The following is a 20650-nucleotide window of genomic DNA, read 5'->3' on the forward strand; positions in this document are numbered from 1 at the left end:
AGATTTAGTTAATTAATAGATCGACTGAATCTGCATGTAAAAGATCCTATTGAATGAGTTGTAAACTGTTTAATTGGTTATGTTAGAGGTGTAGTCGAATAGATATAGGATATGTAAGTTTGGCCTTCCACTAGACAGAGATCGGGAATGATGTGGCTATTGCACATCAAACAATAAACATAAGATGAACCAGAGTTGACATTCCATGATTTGGAGATGGGGGAAACTAAATTGAAAGAAACGTTTGTCGCGTTGTAGGTTGGGATACGTAACTGGGCTATTATGCACACGTGCTGGTAGACAAAGCCACCTTAGTATCGAATGGAATACTGATTTTCGTTTTTTTCATTCCTGTTGATATTGCCTAAAGTTTAAAATTATTCTGACAATTGCTATAGAATCGCTGGAATTTACTGATATAAGTTCATAAAGGAACTTACTGAATTGTTTCTAGAAATTATTTAAATAAGCCGCCGAGCTTAGTACAGACTTTGTTTGACAGACGCTAAAAGCTACACACTGATTTTTGGGTTTTTCTATTCTATCCATATTTCCTAAAGATATATAATTATTCTGACAATTGCTATAGAATCGCTCGAATTTACTGATATAAGTTCATAAAGGAATTTACTGAATTGTTTACAGAAAGTATTTAAATAATTCACTGAAAAACTCTTAGTTGTCTAGACATTCTATCTATATTTCCTAAAGAGCTAGAATTACTCTGAAAATTGTTATAGAACCGCATATATTCACTGATATATTGTTCCAAAAGGAAATCGCAGAATCATTTATAGAAAATACCTAAACGAATCGCTGAACAAATTCAAATAAAATACCGGTGAAATACACACGTGGCGGGCGTCACATACTGATAACCCCCTTTGTCTCGACCAGGGACAGGCTAAGCATACAACGATAGAAATAAACACCACATAGTAAGGATTGAATATACCTAAATAACGCATTATACACATTATCAGACGACTTAGATAAAATGTCTGCAGCCATCACGCCCAAACAAATGATTGCAGTAGAAACTCAAGACCAAGGGGAGCAGCCAGAGAACACTCAGATCGTGGCACAGACTGTCTCTCAGATGATCCAACAGCAGGCAGCCCCACCACCCCATTACCCTCCCCCACAGCGGTATATCCTGCAACGGCAACGGGCTCAACGAGGCCCCTACACTGGACCATACAGAGGGGGAAACTACCAGTGGTATAACTGAAGAATTCCCGGTCACTATGCCAGATATTGCACGAAACCACTCTCCCCGCAGCAACAGCAATGGAGAGAAAGAGGAAGAGGACGTGGAGGGGCACCAGGAAGAGGAAGAGGACCCTCTCCTAGACACATGCAGCAGGAGCAGCAAGATTACAACCAACCCTCCCACTTCAACACCTGATCACCCAGTAAGAATGATGAGGATGCCACTCCTGCCGATGACCACACTGTCTGAAGCCCAAGAAGTGTACTGGCTAAAATGCCTACCCACAGGGCCTGCCACCCCTCACATCCAGTTTAAGTTCAACCAACTGAAAGCTCAAATCTACACTCTGCACCCATATAAGACTCCCCAAGCTGAGATCCATTGCACACTCAATGCAACAGAAACTGATGACTGCCTCTACACTGCAGACTGGGACGAAGACATGATGCACCTGACCCCACCTATCAGGTGTTGTACCATTGGGTGTGGCCCAGAGGGGGTGGCAGCACCGGTCATCCTACGATCAAGGAACCTCCATGCACCCCTGGCCTGGACGGCTGAAGCATCAACAGCCATAGCACTCCTGAAAACAGATCTATCAGCGGCAGCAGCTCTGACTGCACCTGACTACAAGAACAAGTTCCATTTGGATGTTTCTGAAAGGGAGGGATTTACCTGATCCGTCCTATTCCAGAAACAAGAGGGGGAGAGAAGGGTCTTGATGTACTACTCTTCAAACTTGACCACATTGAGGTAGGACAGTCAACATGCTCCAGATATGTTGCTGCAGTAGCAAAAGCTATTGAAAAAACAGCTCACCTCGTGATGTCACCCTTCAATCAGCCATCATCCCTCAACCAGCATCGGCCAAATTAGCTGAAATCATCGGATTGACGCAGGTCCTCATCAGAGGAAAAGGAAAGACTGAATATCTATACAGACTCAGCCCATGCCCATGAAGCAGGCCACACTGATGGACCCAGAACTTTTATGAGAAACACATGGCCCCACACACGAAGGCAAACTAAAGACCCTCCAAAAAGGCCTCGCACATCTGGTGGCACCCTCACATAAAAAATATGACTGACTTATTTTATGACGATGATTTATTTTGTGACGAATGCAATGGTTGTGACAGACACAACCCAAAGACACCATATCAAACACCAATGGGCTCATACGTAATACCTAATGCATGTTTTCAGGATATTAGTATAGACTACACCGACATGGGCCCCGAAAATGTATCTAAAGGCAAACTCTATCTCCTAGTCATAGTAGATAGGTTCTCCAAATGGGTAGAGGCAATACTAACAAAAGGGGAGGATGCTAGGTCAGTCTTTAAGTGGCTACAAACCAAACTAATACCCAGGTATGGCATCCCAAGACAAATCAATTTTGACAAATGGCTTACATTTAACAAACACCTGAGACAGGTGGAAGAAAGATTTGGCATAACCCACAGATTTGGATCTGTGTACAGGCCCCAATCCCAAAATCTGGTGGAACGTCAAACCAAAAGCAAAAGCTAAGATAGCTAAAGTATGTGCCTCATGGGATAATGACTGGTAGAGTCATGCATGGTCCACCAAGGGAGGGAGGTCATATGCCCGCCCTTGATGTACAACAAATTGTAATGTCTAATTATGTGAAAAAACTGACGGTTCTCTCTGCAGCACTCTCTACCCAGGTTCACAAGGTCCAGGAGGGGGAGCTGCCGGGGGACACGCCACTACTGAAGGTAAAGGTTGGTGACGGGGTGAGGGTTACAGTCCACAAGAGAAAGTGGCTGGAACCCAGGTGGACTGGACCGTACGAAGTGAAGGAGGTTACTTCACACTCAGTCCAGGTCAAAGGTAAATCAGGCACACCTTGGCACCGCCTTACACATTGCACCCCAGCCCCAATTCCTTCTAGAACACTGACTGAAGTCAGAGCTGATTTGAGCGGCCTAAATTCGATTCCAAATGAAGACACTCCTTCCTCAGGTGATGCGGCATCAAACTCCGCCTCCCCTGAGAAGGGAACCTCGCCCAGTTAGAGGGAAATTTCTCCCTCTCTGGGTGAGGCTGGGGATATCTGGTCCCTTATTTGTGATATTCCTACTGATATTTGGAGTAACCCTAGGACTTTCACATGGTTAATTGAACAACTATTTCACCCTGCCACATCACATACACCAACCCCTACACATGTCCCTAACTCCTTTCCTGATATCACTCCCTCCAATCACTCCCGTCCCAAACGTAGCACTACACCTACAGACCCACCATGCAAACCAGACAAGGTTAGGAGCACCACCTTATGTATACCCACGATTGCAACCGCCACCTTTCTGCTATAGTTTTCACGTCTAATAGATGTGAAGAGGGGGATTTGTTATATAAATATTCATACACATAGCTCATATAAACAAAGACATTCCGTCGTAAGAACACATACACCCAGCCATAAGACTGACCCCCTCTTCCTTATATAAACACACATCTCATCTCCCTCTAACTGGCCGGTCCCAAGAGCAAAGCACTTTTGCTGTGCACCAATGGGGCCCGCTCTGGCTAGAGCAAGGCCCGCCTCCAACCCTCCGACCAGTCAAGAAGACCGAAACGACAAGACTCCACCTACTTTATTCTATGTATAAAAATGTATGTAACCATTGTATAGGCCTCTTTTTCACCTGGCTCCTTGCCGAGTTATGTGAACTAGGTCCGTGCACGTAAAACTGCGGGACAAGATATCTCTGACTCATTAAAACTGTCTTTTGTTACAACTGAAATCCACTCTGTCCAGCGTCCGTGATTTGGTCTCAACTCTCCAGTATTTGAACACTAACAACACCCACACCTATTTGAATCAAACCAGTCTCATTAATTTAACCCACATCTCTGTCTAGCAAAATCACATCACAAAAGAGATGTCTTTTACTAATATTGGAAACGATACAGACACCTTCAATTGTCTAGCAACAGGGTTTCTTAAGCTACGTTTTGGGACGCAAAGTGGGCCTGAGCATGTGAGAGGCAGTGTTGCCAAATCCTCAGGAAGGAAAGTAGCTATTGCTGGTCCTAAAAGTAGCTAGAAGTCGCTAAATGACGTCATCACATAATTTTCATAATTGGCCAAGTGGATGTAATTGTGATTGACGCTGTAGGAGAGAGGAATAACGCCTCGGGAGAGACAAAAAGTGAGTAAAAAATACCCTAAGTATGTTTAGAACTACAATTGAACTTTCTTCTGTCGATTCTTGTCTTTTTTCTGAATACTCACTAAATATAGAGACAAAGTCGCTAAGTTGGCAACACTGGTGAGAGGTGGGTAGCGAGATATCAGTAATCAATGGTAATCACATACTATTTCTTCGTAACTATGATCATTCGAGGACAGTACATTTTTCATTTGGGTCTCGAGATGAATAAACTCAAGAACCTCTGACATGAATTCTTAAACTATGATTTGGGATCCAAAGCGGTTATTAACATGTCATAGGTGGGTCGCGAGATATGAGTGAACATTCAGAATCATACACTATTTCTTCATAATGTTGGTCGTTCGAGGACACTGCATTTCTCATTTGGCTCTGGAGCTTAAAAATGGTAAAAACGTCTGAAACAGCAGATGAATCATTTCGTGTAAGTAATTAACCTACAATATGGTGGGGAACTTTGTCAAACGGCAGAGTTGCTGAGTTTCTTAGCTTGCATAGTAAGTCATAACTCATTCAAAAAACAACCCTTCTAAAATTACATTGCAGTGCCGTGACCCGGATTCGAACCGGGGTTGCTGCGACCACAACGCAGAGTACTAACCACTATACGATCACGGCCGGCTACAAGAGCTGGCTTTGTAAAGCCTACATAGGCTGTGAAAGTGATGTGCACAAGCTGGCTAAACTCTTTTCATTTTGGTCTCGATAATGAATAAACTGAAGAAACAGTGGAGCTTTACACAGTCGATAGGTTTTTTCTCATTCAAAAAGTGCCCTTTTTCCGTGACATTGGAATATCTCAATTGCATCCTCCTCACGTCATCTCTAATTCTCTAAACCCATTGGTGAGAAAACCTGAGTGCCCTCCCCTCTGACCTTCTCCACCAATGTGAACAATAAAAAGGTACTGCTGAGATTTGAACTCAGGATCTCCTGTTTACTAGACAGGCACTTTAACCAACTAAGCCACAGCACCCATAAAAGTCACATATGTTGCAGATGTGAACACCCACACCTATTTGAATCAAACCAGTCTCATTAATTTAACCCACATCTCTGTCTAGCAAAATCACATCACAAAAGAGATGTATTTTACTAATATTGGAAACGATACAGACACCTTCAATTGTCTAGCAACAGGGTTTCTTAAGCTACGTTTTGGGACGCAAAGTGGGCCTGAGCATGTGAGAGGCAGTGTTGCCAAATCCTCAGGAAGGAAAGTAGCTATTGCTGGTCCTAAAAGTAGCTAGAAGTCGCTAAATGACGTCATCACATAATTTTCATAATTGGCCAAGTGGATGTAATTGTGATTGACGCTGTAGGAGAGAGGAATAACGCCTCGGGAGAGACAAAAAGTGAGTAAAAAACACCCTAAGTATGTTTAGAACTACAATTGAACTTTCTTCTGTCGATTCTTGTCTTTTTTCTGAATACTCACTAAATATAGCGACAAAGTCGCTAAGTTGGCAACACTGGTGAGAGGTGGGTAGCGAGATATCAGTAATCAATGGTAATCACATACTATTTCTTCGTAACTATGATCATTCGAGGACAGTACATTTTTCATTTGGGTCTCGAGATGAATAAACTCAAGAACCTCTGACATGAATTCTTAAACTATGATTTGGGACCCAAAGCGGTTATTAACATGTCATAGGTGGGTCGCGAGATATGAGTGAACATTCAGAATCATACACTATTTCTTCATAATGTTGGTCGTTCGAGGACACTGCATTTCTCATTTGGCTCTGGAGCTTAAAAATGGTAAAAACGTCTGAAACAGCAGATGAATCATTTCGTGTAAGTAATTAACCTACAATATGGTGGGGAACTTTGTCAAACGGCAGAGTTGCTGAGTTTCTTAGCTTGCATAGTAAGTCATAACTCATTCAAAAAACAACCCTTCTAAAATTACATTGCAGTGCCGTGACCCGGATTCGAACCGGGGTTGCTGCGACCACAACGCAGAGTACTAACCACTATACGATCACGGCCGGCTACAAGAGCTGGCTTTGTAAAGCCTACATAGGCTGTGAAAGTGATGTGCACAAGCTGGCTAAACTCTTTTCATTTTGGTCTCGATAATGAATAAACTGAAGAAACAGTGGAGCTTTACACAGTCGATAGGTTTTTTCTCATTCAAAAAGTGCCCTTTTTCCGTGACATTGGAATATCTCAATTGCATCCTCCTCACGTCATCTCTAATTCTCTAAACCCATTGGTGAGAAAACCTGAGTGCCCTCCCCTCTGACCTTCTCCACCAATGTGAACAATAAAAAGGTACTGCTGAGATTTGAACTCAGGATCTCCTGTTTACTAGACAGGCACTTTAACCAACTAAGCCACAGCACCCATAAAAGTCACATATGTTGCAGATGTGAACACCCACACCTATTTGAATCAAACCAGTCTCATTAATTTAACCCACATCTCTGTCTAGCAAAATCACATCACAAAAGAGATGTATTTTACTAATATTGGAAACGATACAGACACCTTCAATTGTCTAGCAACAGGGTTTCTTAAGCTACGTTTTGGGACGCAAAGTGGGCCTGAGCATGTGAGAGGCAGTGTTGCCAAATCCTCAGGAAGGAAAGTAGCTATTGCTGGTCCTAAAAGTAGCTAGAAGTCGCTAAATGACGTCATCACATAATTTTCATAATTGGCCAAGTGGATGTAATTGTGATTGACGCTGTAGGAGAGAGGAATAACGCCTCGGGAGAGACAAAAAGTGAGTAAAAAACACCCTAAGTATGTTTAGAACTACAATTGAACTTTCTTCTGTCGATTCTTGTCTTTTTTCTGAATACTCACTAAATATAGCGACAAAGTCGCTAAGTTGGCAACACTGGTGAGAGGTGGGTAGCGAGATATCAGTAATCAATGGTAATCACATACTATTTCTTCGTAACTATGATCATTCGAGGACAGTACATTTTTCATTTGGGTCTCGAGATGAATAAACTCAAGAACCTCTGACATGAATTCTTAAACTATGATTTGGGACCCAAAGCGGTTATTAACATGTCATAGGTGGGTCGCGAGATATGAGTGAACATTCAGAATCATATACTATTTCTTCATAATGTTGGTCGTTCGAGGACACTGCATTTCTCATTTGGCTCTCGAGCTTAAAAATTGTAAAAACGTCTGAAACAGCAGATGAATCATTTCGTGTAAGTAATTAACCTACAATATGGTGGGGAACTTTGTCAAACGGCAGAGTTGCTGAGTTTCTTAGCTTGCATAGTAAGTCATAACTCATTCAAAAAACAACCCTTCTAAAATTACATTGCAGTGCCGTGACCCGGATTCGAACCGGGGTTGCTGCGACCACAACGCAGAGTACTAACCACTATACGATCACGGCCGGCTACAAGAGCTGGCTTTGTAAAGCCTACATAGGCTGTGAAAGTGATGTGCACAAGCTGGCTAAACTCTTTTCATTTTGGTCTCGATAATGAATAAACTGAAGAAACAGTGGAGCTTTACACAGTCGGTAGGTTTTTTCTCATTCAAAAAGTGCCCTTTTTCCGTGACATTGGAATATCTCAATTGCATCCTCCTCACGTCATCTCTAATTCTCTAAACCCATTGGTGAGAAAACCTGAGTGCCCTCCCCTCTGACCTTCTCCACCAATGTGAACAATAAAAAGGTACTGCTGAGATTTGAACTCAGGATCTCCTGTTTACTAGACAGGCACTTTAACCAACTAAGCCACAGCACCCATAAAAGTCACATATGTTGCAGATGTGAACACCCACACCTATTTGAATCAAACCAGTCTCATTAATTTAACCCACATCTCTGTCTAGCAAAATCACATCACAAAAGAGATGTATTTTACTAATATTGGAAACGATACAGACACCTTCAATTGTCTAGCAACAGGGTTTCTTAAGCTACGTTTTGGGACGCAAAGTGGGCCTGAGCATGTGAGAGGCAGTGTTGCCAAATCCTCAGGAAGGAAAGTAGCTATTGCTGGTCCTAAAAGTAGCTAGAAGTCGCTAAATGACGTCATCACATAATTTTCATAATTGGCCAAGTGGATGTAATTGTGATTGACGCTGTAGGAGAGAGGAATAACGTCTCGGGAGAGACAAAAAGTGAGTAAAAAACACTTTAAGTATGTTTAGAACTACAATTGAACTTTCTTCTGTCGATTCTTGTCTTTTTTCTGAATACTCACTAAATATAGCGACAAAGTCGCTAAGTTGGCAACACTGGTGAGAGGTGGGTAGCGAGATATCAGTAATCAATGGTAATCACATACTATTTCTTCGTACCTATGATCATTCGAGAACAGTACATTTTTCATTTGGGTCTCGAGATGAATAAACTCAAGAACCTCTGACATGAATTCTTAAACTATGATTTGGGACCCAAAGCGGTTATTAACATGTCATAGGTGGGTCGCGAGATATGAGTGAACATTCAGAATCATATACTATTTCTTCATAATGTTGGTAGTTCGAGGACACTGCATTTCTCATTTGGCTCTGGAGCTTAAAAATTGTAAAAACGTCTGAAACAGCAGATGAATCATTTCGTGTAAGTAATTAACCTACAATATGGTGGGGAACTTTGTCAAACGGCAGAGTTGCTGAGTTTCTTAGCTTGCATAGTAAGTCTTAACTCATTCAAAAAACAACCCTTCTAAAATTACTTTGCAGTGCCGTGACCCGGATTCGAACCGGGGTTGCTGCGACCACAACGCAGAGTACTAATCACTATACGATCACGGCCAGCTACAAGAGCTGGCTTTGTAAAGCCTACATAGGCTGTGAAAGTGATGTGCACAAGCTGACTAAACTCTTTTCATTTTGGTCTCGATAATGAATAAACTGAAGAAACAGTGGAGCTTTACACAGTCGGTAGGTTTTTTCTCATTCAAAAAGTGCCCTTTTTCCGTGACATTGGAATATCTCAATTGCATCCTCCTCATGTCATCTCTAATTCTCTAAACCCATTGGTGAGAAAACCTGAGTGCCCTCCCCTCTGACCTTCTCCACCAATGTGAACAATAAAAAGGTACTGCTGAGATTTGAACTCAGGATCTCCTGTTTACTAGACAGGCACTTTAACCAACTAAGCCACAGCACCCATAAAAGTCATATATGTTGCAGATGTGAACACCCACACCTATTTGAATCAAACCAGTCTCATTAATTTAACCCACATCTCTGTATAGCAAAATCACATCACAAAAGAGATGTCTTTTACTAATATCGGAAACGATACAGACACCTTCAATTGTCTAGCAACAGGGTTTCTTAAGCTACGTTTTGGGACGCAAAGTGGGCCTGAGCATGTGAGAGGCAGTGTTGCCAAATCCTCAGGAAGGAAAGTAGCTATTGCTGGTCCTAAAAGTAGCTAGAAGTCGCTAAATGACGTCATCACATAATTTTCATAATTGGCCAAGTGGATGTAATTGTGATTGACGCTGTAGGAGAGAGGAATAACGTCTCGGGAGAGACAAAAAGTGAGTAAAAAACACCCTAAGTATGTTTAGAACTACAATTGAACTTTCTTCTGTCGATTCTTGTCTTTTTTCTGAATACTCACTAAATATAGCGACAAAGTCGCTAAGTTGGCAACACTGGTGAGAGGTGGGTAGCGAGATATCAGTAATCAATGGTAATCACATACTATTTCTTCGTAACTATGATCATTCGAGAACAGTACATTTTTCATTTGGGTCTCGAGATGAATAAACTCAAGAACCTCTGACATGAATTCTTAAACTATGATTTGGGACCCAAAGCGGTTATTAACATGTCATAGGTGGGTCGCGAGATATGAGTGAACATTCAGAATCATATACTATTTCTTCATAATGTTGGTCGTTCGAGGACACTGCATTTCTCATTTGGCTCTGGAGCTTAAAAATGGTAAAAACGTCTGAAACAGCAGATGAATCATTTCGTGTAAGTAATTAACCTACAATCTGGTGGGGAACTTTGTCAAACGGCAGAGTTGCTGAGTTTCTTAGCTTGCATAGTAAGTCTTAACTCATTCAAAAAACAACCCTTCTAAAATTACTTTGTAGTGCCGTGACCCGGATTCGAACTGGGGTTGCTGCGACCACAACGCAGAGTACTAACCACTATACGATCACGGCCGGCTACAAGAGCTGGCTTTGTAAAGCCTACATAGGCTGTGAAAGTGATGTGCACAAGCTGGCTAAACTCTTTTCATTTTGGTCTCGATAATGAATAAACTGAAGAAACAGTGGAGCTTTACGCAGTCGGTAGGTTTTTTCTCATTCAAAAAGTGCCCTTTTTCCGTGACATTGGAATATCTCAATTGCATCCTCCTCACGTCATCTCTAATTCTCTAAACCCATTGGTGAGAAAACCTGAGTGCCCTCCCCTCTGACCTTCTCCACCAATGTGAACAATAAAAAGGTACTGCTGAGATTTGAACTCAGGATCTCCTGTTTACTAGACAGGCACTTTAACCAACTAAGCCACAGCACCCATAAAAGTCATATATGTTGCAGATGTGAACACCCACACCTATTTGAATCAAACCAGTCTCATTAATTTAACCCACATCTCTGTCTAGCAAAATCACATCACAAAAGAGATGTCTTTTAGTAATATTGGAAACGATACAGACACCTTCAATTGTCTAGCAACAGGGTTTCTTAAGCTACGTTTTGGGACGCAAAGTGGGCCTGAGCATGTGAGAGGCAGTGTTGCCAAATCCTCAGGAAGGAAAGTAGCTATTGCTGGTCCTAAAAGTAGCTAGAAGTCGCTAAATTACGTCATCACATCATTTTCATAATTGGCCAAGTGGATGTAATTGTGATTGACGCTGTAGGAGAGAGGAATAACGTCTCGGGAGAGACAAAAAGTGAGTAAAAAACACCCTAAGTATGTTTAGAACTACAATTGAACTTTCTTCTGTCGATTCTTGTCTTTTTTCTGAATACTCACTAAATATAGCGACAAAGTCGCTAAGTTGGCAACACTGGTGAGAGGTGGGTAGCGAGATATCAGTAATCAATGGTAATCACATACTATTTCTTCGTAACTATGATCATTCGAGAACAGTACATTTTTCATTTGGGTCTCGAGATGAATAAACTCAAGAACCTCTGACATGAATTCTTAAACTATGATTTGGGACCCAAAGCGGTTATTAACATGTCATAGGTGGGTCGCGAGATATGAGTGAACATTCAGAATCATATACTATTTCTTCATAATGTTGGTCGTTCGAGGACACTGCATTTCTCATTTGGCTCTGGAGCTTAAAAATGGTAAAAACGTCTGAAACAGCAGATGAATCATTTCGTGTAAGTAATTAACCTACAATCTGGTGGGGAACTTTGTCAAACGGCAGAGTTGCTGAGTTTCTTAGCTTGCATAGTAAGTCTTAACTCATTCAAAAAACAACCCTTCTAAAATTACTTTGCAGTGCCGTGACCCGGATTCGAACCGGGGTTGCTGCGACCACAACGCAGAGTACTAACCACTATACGATCACGGCCGGCTACAAGAGCTGGCTTTGTAAAGCCTACATAGGCTGTGAAAGTGATGTGCACAAGCTGGCTAAACTCTTTTCATTTTGGTCTCGATAATGAATAAACTGAAGAAACAGTGGAGCTTTACGCAGTCGGTAGGTTTTTTCTCATTCAAAAAGTGCCCTTTTTCCGTGACATTGGAATATCTCAATTGCATCCTCCTCACGTCATCTCTAATTCTCTAAACCCATTGGTGAGAAAACCTGAGTGCCCTCCCCTCTGACCTTCTCCACCAATGTGAACAATAAAAAGGTACTGCTGAGATTTGAACTCAGGATCTCCTGTTTACTAGACAGGCACTTTAACCAACTAAGCCACAGCACCCATAAAAGTGATATATGTTGCAGATGTGAACACCCACACCTATTTGAATCAAACCAGTCTCATTAATTTAACCCACATCTCTGTCTAGCAAAATCACATCACAAAAGAGATGTCTTTTAGTAATATTGGAAACGATACAGACACCTTCAATTGTCTAGCAACAGGGTTTCTTAAGCTACGTTTTGGGACGCAAAGTGGGCCTGAGCATGTGAGAGGCAGTGTTGCCAAATCCTCAGGAAGGAAAGTAGCTATTGCTGGTCCTAAAAGTAGCTAGAAGTCGCTAAATTACGTCATCACATCATTTTCATAATTGGCCAAGTGGATGTAATTGTGATTGACGCTGTAGGAGAGAGGAATAACGTCTCGGGAGAGACAAAAAGTGAGTAAAAAACACCCTAAGTATGTTTAGAACTACAATTGAACTTTCTTCTGTCGATTCTTGTCTTTTTTCTGAATACTCACTAAATATAGCGACAAAGTCGCTAAGTTGGCAACACTGGTGAGAGGTGGGTAGCGAGATATCAGTAATCAATGGTAATCACATACTATTTCTTCGTAACTATGATCATTCGAGAACAGTACATTTTTCATTTGGGTCTCGAGATGAATAAACTCAAGAACCTCTGACATGAATTCTTAAACTATGATTTGGGACCCAAAGCGGTTATTAACATGTCATAGGTGGGTCGCGAGATATGAGTGAACATTCAGAATCATATACTATTTCTTCATAATGTTGGTCGTTCGAGGACACTGCATTTCTCATTTGGCTCTGGAGCTTAAAAATGGTAAAAACGTCTGAAACAGCAGATGAATCATTTCGTGTAAGTAATTAACCTACAATCTGGTGGGGAACTTTGTCAAACGGCAGAGTTGCTGAGTTTCTTAGCTTGCATAGTAAGTCTTAACTCATTCAAAAAACAACCCTTCTAAAATTACTTTGCAGTGCCGTGACCCGGATTCGAACCGGGGTTGCTGCGACCACAACGCAGAGTACTAACCACTATACGATCACGGCCGGCTACAAGAGCTGGCTTTGTAAAGCCTACATAGGCTGTGAAAGTGATGTGCACAAGCTGGCTAAACTCTTTTCATTTTGGTCTCGATAATGAATAAACTGAAGAAACAGTGGAGCTTTACGCAGTCGGTAGGTTTTTTCTCATTCAAAAAGTGCCCTTTTTCCGTGACATTGGAATATCTCAATTGCATCCTCCTCACGTCATCTCTAATTCTCTAAACCCATTGGTGAGAAAACCTGAGTGCCCTCCCCTCTGACCTTCTCCACCAATGTGAACAATAAAAAGGTACTGCTGAGATTTGAACTCAGGATCTCCTGTTTACTAGACAGGCACTTTAACCAACTAAGCCACAGCACCCATAAAAGTGATATATGTTGCAGATGTGAACACCCACACCTATTTGAATCAAACCAGTCTCATTAATTTAACCCACATCTCTGTCTAGCAAAATCACATCACAAAAGAGATGTCTTTTAGTAATATTGGAAACGATACAGACACCTTCAATTGTCTAGCAACAGGGTTTCTTAAGCTACGTTTTGGGACGCAAAGTGGGCCTGAGCATGTGAGAGGCAGTGTTGCCAAATCCTCAGGAAGGAAAGTAGCTATTGCTGGTCCTAAAAGTAGCTAGAAGTCGCTAAATTACGTCATCACATCATTTTCATAATTGGCCAAGTGGATGTAATTGTGATTGACGCTGTAGGAGAGAGGAATAACGTCTCGGGAGAGACAAAAAGTGAGTAAAAAACACCCTAAGTATGTTTAGAACTACAATTGAACTTTCTTCTGTCGATTCTTGTCTTTTTTCTGAATACTCACTAAATATAGCGACAAAGTCGCTAAGTTGGCAACACTGGTGAGAGGTGGGTAGCGAGATATCAGTAATCAATGGTAATCACATACTATTTCTTCGTAACTATGATCATTCGAGAACAGTACATTTTTCATTTGGGTCTCGAGATGAATAAACTCAAGAACCTCTGACATGAATTCTTAAACTATGATTTGGGACCCAAAGCGGTTATTAACATGTCATAGGTGGGTCGCGAGATATGAGTGAACATTCAGAATCATATACTATTTCTTCATAATGTTGGTCGTTCGAGGACACTGCATTTCTCATTTGGCTCTGGAGCTTAAAAATGGTAAAAACGTCTGAAACAGCAGATGAATCATTTCGTGTAAGTAATTAACCTACAATCTGGTGGGGAACTTTGTCAAACGGCAGAGTTGCTGAGTTTCTTAGCTTGCATAGTAAGTCTTAACTCATTCAAAAAACAACCCTTCTAAAATTACTTTGCAGTGCCGTGACCCGGATTCGAACCGGGGTTGCTGCGACCACAACGCAGAGTACTAACCACTATACGATCACGGCCGGCTACAAGAGCTGGCTTTGTAAAGCCTACATAGGCTGTGAAAGTGATGTGCACAAGCTGGCTAAACTCTTTTCATTTTGGTCTCGATAATGAATAAACTGAAGAAACAGTGGAGCTTTACGCAGTCGGTAGGTTTTTTCTCATTCAAAAAGTGCCCTTTTTCCGTGACATTGGAATATCTCAATTGCATCCTCCTCACGTCATCTCTAATTCTCTAAACCCATTGGTGAGAAAACCTGAGTGCCCTCCCCTCTGACCTTCTCCACCAATGTGAACAATAAAAAGGTACTGCTGAGATTTGAACTCAGGATCTCCTGTTTACTAGACAGGCACTTTAACCAACTAAGCCACAGCACCCATAAAAGTGATATATGTTGCAGATGTGAACACCCACACCTATTTGAATCAAACCAGTCTCATTAATTTAACCCACATCTCTGTCTAGCAAAATCACATCACAAAAGAGATGTCTTTTAGTAATATTGGAAACGATACAGACACCTTCAATTGTCTAGCAACAGGGTTTCTTAAGCTACGTTTTGGGACGCAAAGTGGGCCTGAGCATGTGAGAGGCAGTGTTGCCAAATCCTCAGGAAGGAAAGTAGCTATTGCTGGTCCTAAAAGTAGCTAGAAGTCGCTAAATTACGTCATCACATCATTTTCATAATTGGCCAAGTGGATGTAATTGTGATTGACGCTGTAGGAGAGAGGAATAACGTCTCGGGAGAGACAAAAAGTGAGTAAAAAACACCCTAAGTATGTTTAGAACTACAATTGAACTTTCTTCTGTCGATTCTTGTCTTTTTTCTGAATACTCACTAAATATAGCGACAAAGTCGCTAAGTTGGCAACACTGGTGAGAGGTGGGTAGCGAGATATTAGTAATCAATGGTAATCACATACTATTTCTTCGTAACTATGATCATTCGAGAACAGTACATTTTTCATTTGGGTCTCGAGATGAATAAACTCAAGAACCTCTGACATGAATTCTTAAACTATGATTTGGGACCCAAAGCGGTTATTAACATGTCATAGGTGGGTCGCGAGATATGAGTGAACATTCAGAATCATATACTATTTCTTCATAATGTTGGTCGTTCGAGGACACTGCATTTCTCATTTGGCTCTGGAGCTTAAAAATTGTAAAAACGTCTGAAACAGCAGATGAATCATTTCGTGTAAGTAATTAACCTACAATATGGTGGGGAACTTTGTCAAACGGCAGAGTTGCTGAGTTTCTTAGCTTGCATAGTAAGTCTTAACTCATTCAAAAAACAACCCTTCTAAAATTACATTGCAGTGCCGTGACCCGGATTCGAACCGGGGTTGCTGCGACCACAACGCAGAGTACTAACCACTATACGATCACAGCCGGCTACAAGAGCTGGCTTTGTAAAGCCTACATAGGCTGTGAAAGTGATGTGCACAAGCTGGCTAAACTCTTTTCATTTTGGTCTCGATAATGAATAAACTGAAGAAACAGTGGAGCTTTACGCAGTCGGTAGGTTTTTTCTCATTCAAAAAGTGCCCTTTTTCCGTGACATTGGAATATCTCAATTGCATCCTCCTCACGTCATCTCTAATTCTCTAAACCCATTGGTGAGAAAACCTGAGTGCCCTCCCCTCTGACCTTCTCCACCAATGTGAACAATAAAAAGGTACTGCTGAGATTTGAACTCAGGATCTCCTGTTTACTAGACAGGCACTTTAACCAACTAAGCCACAGCACCCATAAAAGTGATATATGTTGCAGATGTGAACACCCACACCTATTTGAATCAAACCAGTCTCATTAATTTAACCCACATCTCTGTCTAGCAAAATCACATCACAAAAGAGATGTCTTTTAGTAATATTGGAAACGATACAGACACCTTCAATTGTCTAGCAACAGGGTTTCTTAAGCTACGTTTTGGGACGCAAAGTGGGCCTGAGCATGTGAGAGGCAGTGTTGCCAAATCCTCAGGAAGGAAAGTAGCTATTGCTGGTCCTAAAAGTAGCTAGAAGTCGCTAAATTACGTCATCACATCATTTTCATAATTGGCCAAGTGGATGTAATTGTGATTGACGCTGTAGGAGAGAGGAATAACGTCTCGGGAGAGACAAAAAGTGAGTAAAAAACACCCTAAGTATGTTTAGAACTACAATTGAACTTTCTTCTGTCGATTCTTGTCTTTTTTCTGAATACTCACTAAATATAGCGACAAAGTCGCTAAGTTGGCAACACTGGTGAGAGGTGGGTAGCGAGATATTAGTAATCAATGGTAATCACATACTATTTCTTCGTAACTATGATCATTCGAGAACAGTACATTTTTCATTTGGGTCTCGAGATGAATAAACTCAAGAACCTCTGACATGAATTCTTAAACTATGATTTGGGACCCAAAGCGGTTATTAACATGTCATAGGTGGGTCGCGAGATATGAGTGAACATTCAGAATCATATACTATTTCTTCATAATGTTGGTCGTTCGAGGACACTGCATTTCTCATTTGGCTCTGGAGCTTAAAAATTGTAAAAACGTCTGAAACAGCAGATGAATCATTTCGTGTAAGTAATTAACCTACAATATGGTGGGGAACTTTGTCAAACGGCAGAGTTGCTGAGTTTCTTAGCTTGCATAGTAAGTCTTAACTCATTCAAAAAACAACCCTTCTAAAATTACATTGCAGTGCCGTGACCCGGATTCGAACCGGGGTTGCTGCGACCACAACGCAGAGTACTAAACACTATACGATCACAGCCGGCTACAAGAGCTGGCTTTGTAAAGCCTACATAGGCTGTGAAAGTGATGTGCACAAGCTGGCTAAACTCATTTCATTTTGGTCTCGATAATGAATAAACTGAAGAAACAGTGGAGCTTTACGCAGTCGGTAGGTTTTTTCTCATTCAAAAAGTGCCCTTTTTCCGTGACATTGGAATATCTCAATTGCATCCTCCTCACGTCATCTCTAATTCTCTAAACCCATTGGTGAGAAAACCTGAGTGCCCTCCCCTCTGACCTTCTCCACCAATGTGAACAATAAAAAGGTACTGCTGAGATTTGAACTCAGGATCTCCTGTTTACTAGACAGGCACTTTAACCAACTAAGCCACAGCACCCATAAAAGTGATATATGTTGCAGATGTGAACACCCACACCTATTTGAATCAAACCAGTCTCATTAATTTAACCCACATCTCTGTATAGCAAAATCACATCACAAAAGAGATGTCTTTTAGTAATATTGGAAACGATACAGACACCTTCAATTGTCTAGCAACAGGGTTTGTTAAGCTACGTTTTGGGACGCAAAGTGGGCATGAGCATGTGAGAGGCAGTGTTGCCAAATCCTCAGGAAGGAAAGTAGCTATTGCTGGTCCTAAAAGTAGCTAGAAGTCGCTAAATGACGTCATCACATAATTTTCATAATTGGCCAAGTGGATATAATTGTGATTGACGCTGTAGGAGAGAGGAATAACGTCTCGGGAGAGACAAAAAGTGAGTAAAAAACACCCTAAGTATGTTTAGAACTACAATTGAACTTTCTTCTGTCGATTCTTGTCTTTTTTCTGAATACTCACTAAATATAGCGACAAAGTCGCTAAGTTGGCAACACTGGTGAGAGGTGGGTAGCGAGATATCAGTAATCAATGGTAATCACATACTATTTCTTCGTAACTATGATCATTCGAGAACAGTACATTTTTCATTTGGGTCTCGAGATGAATAAACTCAAGAACCTCTGACATGAATTCTTAAACTATGATTTGGGACCCAAAGCGGTTATTAACATGTCATAGGTGGGTCGCGAGATATGAGTGAACATTCAGAATCATATACTATTTCTTCATAATGTTGGTCGTTCGAGGACACTGCATTTCTCATTTGGCTCTGGAGCTTAAAAATGGTAAAAACGTCTGAAACAGCAGATGAATCATTTCGTGTAAGTAATTAACCTACGATATGGTGGGGAACTTTGTCAAACGGCAGAGTTGCTGAGTTTCTTAGCTTGCATAGTAAGTCTTAACTCATTCAAAAAACAACCCTTCTAAAATTACATTACAGTGCCGTGACCCGGATTCGAACCGGGGTTGCTGCGACCACAACGCAGAGTACTAACCACTATACGATCACGGCCGGCTACAAGAGCTGGCTTTGTAAAGCCTACATAGGCTGTGAAAGTGATGTGCACAAGCTGGCTAAACTCTTTTCATTTTGGTCTCGATAATGAATAAACTGAAGAAACAGTGGAGCTTTACGCAGTCGGTAGGTTTTTTCTCATTCAAAAAGTGCCCTTTTTCCGTGACATTGGAATATCTCAATTGCATCCTCCTCACGTCATCTCTAATTCTCTAAACCCATTGGTGAGAAAACCTGAGTGCCCTCCCCTCTGACCTTCTCCACCAATGTGAACAATAACAAGGTACTGCTGAGATTTGAACTCAGGATCTCCTGTTTACTAGACAGGCACTTTAACCAACTAAGCCACAGCACCCATAAAAGTCATATATGTTGCAGATGTGAACACCCACACCTATTTGAATCAAACCAGTCTCATTAATTTAACCCACATCTCTGTCTAGCAAAATCACATCACAAAAGAGATGTCTTTTAGTAATATTGGAAACGATACAGACACCTTCAATTGTCTAGCAACAGGGTTTCTTAAGCTACGTTTTGGGACGCAAAGTGGGCCTGAGCATGTGAGAGGCAGTGTTGCCAAATCCTCAGGAAGGAAAGTAGCTATTGCTGGTCCTAAAAGTAGCTAGAAGTCGCTAAATGACGTCATCACATAATTTTCATAATTGGCCAAGTGGATGTAATTGTGATTGACGCTGTAGGAGAGAGGAATAACGTCTCGGGAGAGACAAAAAGTGAGTAAAAAACACCCTAAGTATGTTTAGAACTACAATTGAACTTTCTTCTGTCGATTCTTGTCTTTTTTCTGAATACTCACTAAATATAGCGACAAAGTCGCTAAGTTGGCAACACTGGTGAGAGGTGGGTAGCGAGATATCAGTAATCAATGGTAATCACATACTATTTCTTCGTAACTATGATCATTCGAGGACAGTACATTTTTCATTTGGGTCTCGAGATGAATAAACTCAAGAACCTCTGACATGAATTCTTAAACTATGATTTGGGACCCAAAGCGGTTATTAACATGTCATAGGTGGGTCGCGAGATATGAGTGAACATTCAGAATCATATACTATTTCTTCATAATGTTGGTCGTTCGAGGACACTGCATTTCTCATTTGGCTCTGGAGCTTAAAAATGGTAAAAACGTCTGAAACAGCAGATGAATCATTTCGTGTAAGTAATTAACCTACGATATGGTGGGGAACTTTGTCAAACGGCAGAGTTGCTGAGTTTCTTAGCTTGCATAGTAAGTCTTAACTCATTCAAAAAACAACCCTTCTAAAATTACATTACAGTGCCGTGACCCGGATTCGAACCGGGGTTGCTGCGACCACAACGCAGAGTACTAACCACTATACGATCACGGCCGGCTACAAGAGCTGGCTTTGTAAAGCCTACATAGGCTGTGAAAGTGATGTGCACAAGCTGACTAAACTCTTTTCATTTTGGTCTCGATAATGAATAAACTGAAGAAACAGTGGAGCTTTACGCAGTCGGTAGGTTTTTTCTCATTCAAAAAGTGCCCTTTTTCCGTGACATTGGAATATCTCAATTGCATCCTCCTCACGTCATCTCTAATTCTCTAAACCCATTGGTGAGAAAACCTGAGTGCCCTCCCCTCTGACCTTCTCCACCAATGTGAACAATAAAAAGGTACTGCTGAGATTTGAACTCAGGATCTCCTGTTTACTAGACAGGCACTTTAACCAACTAAGCCACAGCACCCATAAAAGTCATATATGTTGCAGATGTGAACACCCACACCTATTTGAATCAAACCAGTCTCATTAATTTAACCCACATCTCTGTCTAGCAAAATCACATCACAAAAGAGATGTCTTTTAG

General features: G+C 41.3%; 21 non-coding genes across 21 annotated transcripts; all 21 read right to left on the minus strand.

The window, feature by feature from the left end:
• Window positions 1-4964: 4964 nt before the first annotated feature.
• trnah-gug lies at window positions 4965-5036 on the minus strand. The gene has a single exon. It is a non-coding gene; the product is annotated as a tRNA-His (tRNA).
• Window positions 5037-5320: 284 nt separating this feature from the next.
• Window positions 5321-5394, minus strand: trnat-agu. The gene has a single exon. It is a non-coding gene; the product is annotated as a tRNA-Thr (tRNA).
• A 946-nt stretch (window positions 5395-6340) lies between these two features.
• On the minus strand, window positions 6341-6412 carry trnah-gug. The gene has a single exon. It is a non-coding gene; the product is annotated as a tRNA-His (tRNA).
• A 284-nt stretch (window positions 6413-6696) lies between these two features.
• Window positions 6697-6770, minus strand: trnat-agu. Its single transcript has one exon. It is a non-coding gene; the product is annotated as a tRNA-Thr (tRNA).
• A 946-nt stretch (window positions 6771-7716) lies between these two features.
• trnah-gug lies at window positions 7717-7788 on the minus strand. The gene has a single exon. It is a non-coding gene; the product is annotated as a tRNA-His (tRNA).
• Window positions 7789-8072: 284 nt separating this feature from the next.
• trnat-agu lies at window positions 8073-8146 on the minus strand. The gene has a single exon. It is a non-coding gene; the product is annotated as a tRNA-Thr (tRNA).
• Window positions 8147-9448: 1302 nt separating this feature from the next.
• On the minus strand, window positions 9449-9522 carry trnat-agu. Its single transcript has one exon. It is a non-coding gene; the product is annotated as a tRNA-Thr (tRNA).
• Window positions 9523-10824: 1302 nt separating this feature from the next.
• On the minus strand, window positions 10825-10898 carry trnat-agu. The gene has a single exon. It is a non-coding gene; the product is annotated as a tRNA-Thr (tRNA).
• A 946-nt stretch (window positions 10899-11844) lies between these two features.
• On the minus strand, window positions 11845-11916 carry trnah-gug. The gene has a single exon. It is a non-coding gene; the product is annotated as a tRNA-His (tRNA).
• A 284-nt stretch (window positions 11917-12200) lies between these two features.
• trnat-agu lies at window positions 12201-12274 on the minus strand. The gene has a single exon. It is a non-coding gene; the product is annotated as a tRNA-Thr (tRNA).
• Window positions 12275-13220: 946 nt separating this feature from the next.
• trnah-gug lies at window positions 13221-13292 on the minus strand. The gene has a single exon. It is a non-coding gene; the product is annotated as a tRNA-His (tRNA).
• A 284-nt stretch (window positions 13293-13576) lies between these two features.
• On the minus strand, window positions 13577-13650 carry trnat-agu. Its single transcript has one exon. It is a non-coding gene; the product is annotated as a tRNA-Thr (tRNA).
• A 946-nt stretch (window positions 13651-14596) lies between these two features.
• trnah-gug lies at window positions 14597-14668 on the minus strand. Its single transcript has one exon. It is a non-coding gene; the product is annotated as a tRNA-His (tRNA).
• Window positions 14669-14952: 284 nt separating this feature from the next.
• Window positions 14953-15026, minus strand: trnat-agu. Its single transcript has one exon. It is a non-coding gene; the product is annotated as a tRNA-Thr (tRNA).
• Window positions 15027-15972: 946 nt separating this feature from the next.
• Window positions 15973-16044, minus strand: trnah-gug. The gene has a single exon. It is a non-coding gene; the product is annotated as a tRNA-His (tRNA).
• Window positions 16045-16328: 284 nt separating this feature from the next.
• On the minus strand, window positions 16329-16402 carry trnat-agu. The gene has a single exon. It is a non-coding gene; the product is annotated as a tRNA-Thr (tRNA).
• Window positions 16403-17704: 1302 nt separating this feature from the next.
• On the minus strand, window positions 17705-17778 carry trnat-agu. The gene has a single exon. It is a non-coding gene; the product is annotated as a tRNA-Thr (tRNA).
• Window positions 17779-18724: 946 nt separating this feature from the next.
• On the minus strand, window positions 18725-18796 carry trnah-gug. Its single transcript has one exon. It is a non-coding gene; the product is annotated as a tRNA-His (tRNA).
• A 284-nt stretch (window positions 18797-19080) lies between these two features.
• On the minus strand, window positions 19081-19154 carry trnat-agu. Its single transcript has one exon. It is a non-coding gene; the product is annotated as a tRNA-Thr (tRNA).
• A 946-nt stretch (window positions 19155-20100) lies between these two features.
• On the minus strand, window positions 20101-20172 carry trnah-gug. The gene has a single exon. It is a non-coding gene; the product is annotated as a tRNA-His (tRNA).
• A 284-nt stretch (window positions 20173-20456) lies between these two features.
• trnat-agu lies at window positions 20457-20530 on the minus strand. The gene has a single exon. It is a non-coding gene; the product is annotated as a tRNA-Thr (tRNA).
• Window positions 20531-20650: the final 120 nt, after the last annotated feature.

This window comes from Oncorhynchus mykiss, unplaced genomic scaffold, assembly GCF_013265735.2.
Source record: "Oncorhynchus mykiss isolate Arlee unplaced genomic scaffold, USDA_OmykA_1.1 un_scaffold_344, whole genome shotgun sequence".
Classification (NCBI taxonomy): domain Eukaryota; kingdom Metazoa; phylum Chordata; class Actinopteri; order Salmoniformes; family Salmonidae; genus Oncorhynchus; species Oncorhynchus mykiss.